The following is an 8,087-nucleotide window of genomic DNA, read 5'->3' as shown; positions in this document are numbered from 1 at the left end:
CTCATATATATATATATATATATATATATATATATATATATATGAATTATTTGTTTTTGACATTTTTGTGCAATTTTCTTATATTTTATGTCTCAATTTGCGCTTCATCAACTCATGTACATAATTTTAACTTTTGGGACATATTAGCGTAATTTATTTTGTGAAAAAGTGTCATTCAAGTTACTTTGATAGACTAATCATGAAAGCTCACTTCTTCTCAAGAGTAACACCTTTGGTCAACATATCAGCAGTTTCCACATAGCCTTGCACCTCCAAGCTATTTATTGGGTTACTCTTGTCTGTGTTTGCAACTCCCACTGCATGAACAATATTTTGCCTCTACTGAAAGTCTTTTCCAACAATTCTAGCCTTGTGCCTCTTATTGTCATCTTGTTCAGTCTTCATCTAGTACATCCACTTGTTGTTTAATGTCTTCTTTCCTGGTGGAAGTTCTGCAGCTCCCACTTGCTTGAACTTTCATCTTTCAAGATTTCTTCATATATCTGTGGTTCTCCACCATCTGTCTGTGGAACAATAGAAATGGGTGCCCTAAACCTACTCTTCTTTTCACTTTCATCATCAACAAGATTATGAACTGCCAACAATAGTGCATCATGTACTTTTTCAGACATCACATTTGCGCTATCATTTTACATCTTCTTAGAATTTCTGTAGTTTCTCTTTATGTGTCCAGCCTTGCCACAATTCCAGCAGGTTGTCAGTTGACCAGCTTTTGATTTTGATCTGCCTCTGAAATCAACATTCAGTGTCGAACTCGTACCTGAGATCTCGCCAGAATCTTTCCTGCGCACCTACTTAGCCAAAATCAAAACACAAATATTATCACATTTCAACTTAGATTTACCCGCAGAATTGCTAACTGTCATTCTCATGGCTTCCCAACTATTTGACAATGATGCCAACAATATCAGCGCAAGTAACTCATCATCAAGATCAATTTCAACATGCGATAATTGATTTGTGATAGTATTAAAATCATTCAGGTGTTGAGCAACAGTGTTGAGCAACGTCATCTTCAAGTTGAATAACTTCTTCATCAAGTACACCTTATTATTCCAACATTGTGTTTTATTGTCAAGTTTACAAAAATGGTTAGGTGAAATTTTTCTAATTATGTGCATAATCTCAGGTTTAGTCTACATTTGTGAAACGTGTGAAGTTCATGCAAGGGATCATCAAAATTTGACAGACACTCGAGGAAATCAAATCAACTCGCCAACGGTGATTCCACATGAGTGACAAAAATCGATAGCAATGGGTAACTTCTGATTGGTAAATTTTTCAAATAACAGACTGTGATGGGTAATGTCTGATAATGATCGACGACGATGAACAACATTCAATAGGCAAAACACACAAGAGTCGACACACAATGCTCGTTTATCGTAAATACTCATGCCTCTTAGCTTAATTATTGAATCATGATTAAGAATAAATGCATAAATTCACTTATTCTTATCACGTCTCTTCTAAGAAGTAAGAGAATTTGGAAACTAAAATATGAATATAAAAATTGTGTCATCACTGATTTTAAGGAGATATAACGGTCCAAAAGGAGCATGAAGGATGGCCAATTGATAGAAGAATGTGAGGTTCACTTACCTGACCGAGTGCAACCGTTTGAGCCAAAGCCAAAGCCGATCGAGCCACGAGGAGGACCAAAGGACAACCCAATAATACGAGCATGAACCATTCAGACAAAAACAAGACAAATAGGCATCTGATCCAATCACTATAGGAAAGCCAACCCATTATAGTAGCCTACTTTCTAGTAGATTTGATCTGAGGAAAGGCCTAGTTCTATAATATCACCAACCATCCCATGGATGGTCACGAGGCTCTTCATCAAGGGTCACGAAAGAACAATGCAACAAAGAGTCTTATAGTCTTCTCTCAAGCTTCTTTTGAGGAGCGAACTACTTATCTGGTTACAGTGTTTCACCCTCTGCTTGATAGACTAGTATCGCTCTGTCGATAAGATCTCCTCACCAAAGATCGAGGGTTGACAACCATACTAGATTAGCCGATCGACACTACCGAACAAGCCTAGCCTACCGAACCAGTTCTGTCGACCGGAAGTCAATCAAACTCAACCAACGGAGGCAGAGCAGTCGAGTGATAGACTTGTACATGTAAAATATCAAGAATACCATATATAGCTCCCATTAAAGTGGAGGGAAAAATATAACATCATCATATTGTACTCTCCCCTATAAATAGAGACATAAATTTATGAATAAGGGATAGTCAAATTGGCCAGAAAGAACGAAAAATGTCAACATGATTGACAAGATTGTTGTTCATTACTATTCACCACTCTCTCTCTCCCCCTCTCCATTTTTATGACCTATTCATTGGGTTGTGATTCACGGGCAAATCAAGATTCAACATTTGAATTTAGTTAACTGAGTCTATCTCTTATTTTATTCTAATGGGTAAGGTATTAGAATGAGCATTTGAGGGATATTCAACAAACCACGCATGCCCCTGTAACATATTGCATTAACTCGTGGAGGTAGCCTTTGTTGTCCTGATCCTGATTGTTGGCTGTCATTTTGCCACGTTACTTCAGCTATTTTTGTTGTGCTTTTATTCATGTCTACGTAACGGACATTTCATTTGATTTTTATTTTGGCTTATATTAATTCAACGAGCAGTCTGATTTTCTTCGTCCATACATTTCTGTCTTCCAATTATGGGGATTCTTTCCTGAATTAATTGCACATTCTTATCATGTATTTGTCACTTCAGTTATCAATCGCCATCGTTCTCCGCTTGATTGGCTCGTTGTGGATAATGCTGATTTACTTTCTGTTCACTCTATCTTTATAACTTCATTTATATAATATTGGTCATGCTCTGTCATCTTATGGCATGAGGCATATTTCCTCATGGTTGGGATATTATGAAATAAGTTAATGAGTTGTTTGCCTCATTTGTGTGTGTGTGTGCAAATACCTGCTTTTTTGCTTCATTTTAAATTTTTTTAATATAGAAAAGTGTCAAAATGGTCCCTAACTCTTTGTAGGGTGCTACACTACATTTATAGGCATTTGACAAAATTTTGTTTTGTCAAATTTTTCAAAAATCTACGGTAGGAAGCTGCATTATCCAACCTAACCTGGCTTAGTATGGTGGCTGTCATAAATTAATGATCTAATTTTTTTAAAATAAAATAAATATAATAGCCCTCACAATTTTTCAAACAATAATTTTCTGTAGCAGCTTCATAGATGTTTCTTCAAACAGCTGCAATTGCCCCAAACAGATCCTTAGCCTCAGAGTCTACTCTCATATTCTTCTAATAAGAGCTAAAATAGTTCTCGTAGAGGATTATTTTAGCCATTATTAAAAATATGGAAACTAATTTGACATTTTTAAAATTTTAGGACTAGAATGATCGCATATAAATAGTCGGGATAATTTCTTGCACTGAGCACCATTTTAATACTATTGAAAGTATCTCTATGCCAACCTTCATTCTTTCTTGCCTCGGATGGACTTTTTCCTATTAACTTTGCCCCTAATATGTACAGTGGCGATCAACTTTGCTTCTTAAGACGCCCCTAATATCAGCGTGATGGATTCATTCTCCTAAACAGTTGGAAAAGTGTGCAGATCTTCAAAGATTCAAGCCATTTGGTGCGAGGTAAATATTTAATTATTATTGTATATTTATTCTGCTGCTGCCTATAACTATTTGTTTTTTTTTTTAATATTGGAATTATATGCGCTTTGAACCTTTGTAGTCAGAATATGTAGGCTAATATAATAGAATCTAGAAAACATATATGAAGGAGTAGAAATTAGTAGAGTTCACCCTTGAAATAGAATATTCAGGCTTGAAACATACACTAAATACTAGCCTCTAACTTCTCTCACTAGTGCCCAATTTTGAAAAAAAAGGGGGCATTTACTTACATACCACATAATTCCTATGTATTTACCTATCTAACATCTGCTGTCTTTTTTTACATTTATTATAATATATATAAATAATAATTACATTCAGTAGATAATGTGTCGGAAATATTATATTTTTACTGGATGACTGGTGATGACCGATTGATGAGGGCCGACTAGTGGAGATGGTCGATTAGAGGGAAAAAATTTGCGTATGTCAAGGGTTACGCAGAGAAGCGTACATAATAGGGTACACGGGCGTTATATGAGAGTTACATGGGGGTTACAAGTGTGTTATAACTTCCTTGTAACTTTCGTGTAACTCAGTTGTAACCTGCGCTTTTATTTTATCCATTGAGATTATAAGGTTACAGCGGGGTTACACGGGAGGTTACACGGGAGTTACACGGGAGGTTACACGGGAGTTACACGGGAGGTTACACGGGAGTTACACGGGAGGTTACACGGGAGTTACACGGGAGGTACAACTGGTTATAACCCCCTCAGCAGGTTATCTGGATAATTGCAGCGCACGAAAATTTCTGTCATACAAATAAAAAAGTTAAAAACAACCAAGAAAAACTCTCAGGAAAACCAAAAAAACCACCCGCTACCAAATCAAAGGACTACAAATTCTCAACTCCAGAAATAATAATAGACCCTTAACTGCAACTAAATTTATATAACAACTTATTCAATATAAAGGCCATATTGCAAAGTCATAAACTTGTTCTTAGCGTGAAACTAAGATGGAGTCAAAAATAGAGCCTGCAAATACTATTTCTTAGAAAAATCCGGCAATAAATTCCAAAAAGCACCGCACCAACGAAACGACAAATAAATAAGTCATCCAGCACTTCACAAGCATGATTCACATCACACAACAATTCCACCAAAACACATAGTCGATATAATCGAAAACATTAAGAATCTGCAATACATTAGTAATTAATAAATAGCAGCAACGACACTAAAGGAAAAATCCACAATTCTCGTGAGGAAGGCGCTGCGTCACTGCGACCACCTGTAATCAATTTAGAGCAAACCTTCCAGTTAATCTTTAATATAAATTAATTTAGAGTAAACCTCCTATTTAATTATAATCAGCTTAATTAATTTCTTATTAATTGTTATTCTTATAAAAATGAAATTTAATAAAAAAAAATCCAACTTAATTTAATTTAATAATTATATCCTTGTCTCATAAAGTGGGAAATTAAAAATCAACTAAAATATGCTAAAATTTATTTATTTTTTAAAATAAAATAAATAAATAAATGAAATGAATTTCTGAGAAAAACTTGAAAAATAAAAAATATTTCTTTTAATTTAGTTGCTATGAGTACAAATTTTTATGATATCAAAAGCATCAATCATTGTTTCTATATTTAAACTCATTGCAATATCATTTTTAATATATGTTATTTATTGTACTCCTAAGAAAATCACTTCAATTTTATTTTATAACATCGTCTTGACAATCTTCGCAGTTGAAAGTGCACGTTCAATTGTTGTTATTGAAACAGGTAGTGCCAAAATTAATATAATTAAAGGATCAATAAGATGATGTGCTAAAATCAAACCAATCAAAATAAGAAAATATACCAATGATTTCCTGATTTTATTATTTAAGCTAACACTTGACATAAATCATATTGTTGAAAGATTCTAAAAGAGTGATTCTAATAAGCTTCAATTTTAAAATGGTTTGATTAATTTTTTTAGTGTAGAGCGTTATGTGTAATTTTCATGCACATAACGCTTAATTCCTATGTATTTACATATGTAACATCTATATTTTAATTTTTACATTTATAATACCTAAATCATTTATCTCACATTAAAAATATCACCATTTTAACTTTTAAAAAATAAACTACACATTTTTCATGCATCTCTTTGAAGGTATATGTATATAAAAAATTGAACTTTAGGTGTTACATATGTAAATACATATAAATTGAGTGGCATGTTCGTAAATCTTCCTAATAGATAATATTCAGACAATATTCGTTTATCTCCTTAACATGGTTGTACTGGGCGAAAAAATGATTTAAAATCATATTTTGTTATGTAATAAATTTTCATAATTCTCTTACCAATATTATAATATGTAGTACGTTATGATTGTGCTTATAGTACATTATGGTTGTGCTTATTAAAAAATGATGCTAAAATCATGTTGAACTATAGATCAAATGTTTTTGAGCTCTTACACATATTATAACATGTGATATAACATGGTTGTACTTCTAAAAATATGATTTGAAACCAAGTAGTATTATAGAACAAATGTTCATAATGCCCTTCTATTATAATATGTAACACAATATGATTTAGGGTCAGAAAATGATGTAAAGTCATATTGTATTCGAGACAAAACGTTTATAAAGTATTTACTAAAGAATCACGATATCAAAACAATTATGTTCCACTAAAGAAAAAAATGATTTATAACCTTGTTTTGCTTTTTTACTCGTGTAAAATATTGTAAGAATCATTTCCATTGAAGAAAAGAATGATTTATAAACATGTTTTGCTAAACAATAACAAACATAATAATCGAATGATTCTTTTAAAACATGCATTGATAGTTTATGAAGGAATACTCAAGTAAAGATCACTTCCAAATTTTCTAGGAGAATAATGTGTTTGTGTTCCATTTTCATGACGAGATCCATTATTTTTCTTCTTTTACGGTTTTGCATCAATATAATATTGAGACAAACTCTAAAGGATGCATTTTTGTATTCTCCAACTTTTTCTTCCTTTTTCTTCCTTTTTATCTTCTCCAGCTTGGGCGGCGTCCAAGAATAAAAATTGTTAGGTATACTGGGGTGTTATTCTTGAGAAGCTGAAGTTGTGCTCGACTTCAGCTGGTTTTTTGTCATGCAGATCGAGACTTTGAGTTGCAGAGGTGGAGGATATTATTTTTAAAGAAAAGAGCAATTTGTTGTGAATATGAAATCATGATGCAGTCAGTGTATCGGTCTTCAAGTGAGATATTTGTTGCGAATATGGAAACCAGATCACTGATCAATTTGACATTTTGTCATGTTTGACAGCAAATTGAATTTGATACTCAAAATTAATTGGTTATATAATATATATATATAACATTTTCAAATCTCAATTAGATCCAAACATATGTATGAGAATGTGTAATTCATTTTTTAAAAGTTAATATTAGTGCTATTTTTATATGATTTTAAAATTTTGAATATTATATAAATAAATATTAAGATTGGATTTATAAAAACATAAGAATTACGAGTTTTGTATGTAAATTTGTCTTAAAGCTTGAGACTTATTTATGAATATGAGAGATAAAGAGTTTATCTATTTTTAAGAATAATTCTCAATTTAGATTTTTTTTTGAATTTGTGCCCTCTGAAAATGACCAAAGTTAAATTTGGAAATTGTTAGGCCCTTCAATGAAGGATTTGAAGTTTTTTAATTCTAATTCAAGGTTTGATTTGGGCTTAATTGCACTCGAAGTGGAAAAATTTTAGTGGCATTAGAGTAATCTTGGTTGGATGATGTTATAAATTTGTCGAACGTGGAGCTTAGATGACCATGAGTTTGAATTTGAAAGTAATTTCATTCAATGTTTTGAGATTCATTCCTAATCAAGTGATTTTTTCATAAACACATTAGCTGACGTGGAGCTTTTATCACTGTGTGTGTGTGTGTGTGTGGGTTTGAATCCCTTTTGCCACAGTTGGCCTTAAGGAGTTGATATTCGAGCACTCAAATTGTTAGACACATTAGAGGTGGCTGGAGGCTCGTATAATGGCTTCTGGCCATCCATCATATAACTAGTAGTCAAACTCAGGGGAGATGAACCTTATTATTGAGCTAGTCCTGGCTGCAGAGCCTTCTTGTATGAGTCAAATGATTTTATTTAGAGATTCTTTCATCCTATGAGCCAGGTCTCTTAAGGGCATCCCTGTTGCATCTTTGTCAATAGGGTATTGCCTATCAAGGAAAAAATATGCAATGGCTTGATGCACTTGATTTAGAGATTGATTCCTAAAATGGTGAGCTTTAAGGTCATATTTTTTAGATGTTTAACTTAAATATAAATTTGCTAAAATTAGAGCTTGAATGATCATTAATTTAAATCTAATATTTATTTCATTTAAAATATGTTTATATATATA

The 8,087-nt window shown here is 32.7% G+C and overlaps 1 long non-coding RNA gene across 1 annotated transcript in view; it reads left to right on the top strand.

Moving 5' to 3' along the window:
• The window catches only part of LOC110025397, a 9,412-nt gene extending 2,396 nt beyond the window's left edge, over positions 1-7,016 (top strand). The window contains exons 2-3 of the long non-coding RNA XR_002294117.1: positions 3,558-3,670; positions 6,720-7,016. This is a non-coding gene — a long non-coding RNA (uncharacterized LOC110025397). The remainder of the gene's footprint in view (positions 1-3,557; positions 3,671-6,719) is intronic.
• The last annotated feature ends 1,071 nt before the right edge of the window (positions 7,017-8,087 follow it).

Source organism: Phalaenopsis equestris, unplaced genomic scaffold (genome assembly GCF_001263595.1).
Source record: "Phalaenopsis equestris unplaced genomic scaffold, ASM126359v1 Scaffold000297, whole genome shotgun sequence".
In the NCBI taxonomy this organism is placed as follows: domain Eukaryota; kingdom Viridiplantae; phylum Streptophyta; class Magnoliopsida; order Asparagales; family Orchidaceae; genus Phalaenopsis; species Phalaenopsis equestris.
Note: the sequence above shows the minus strand (reverse complement) of the source record. Positions and strands in the feature narration are given on the sequence as shown.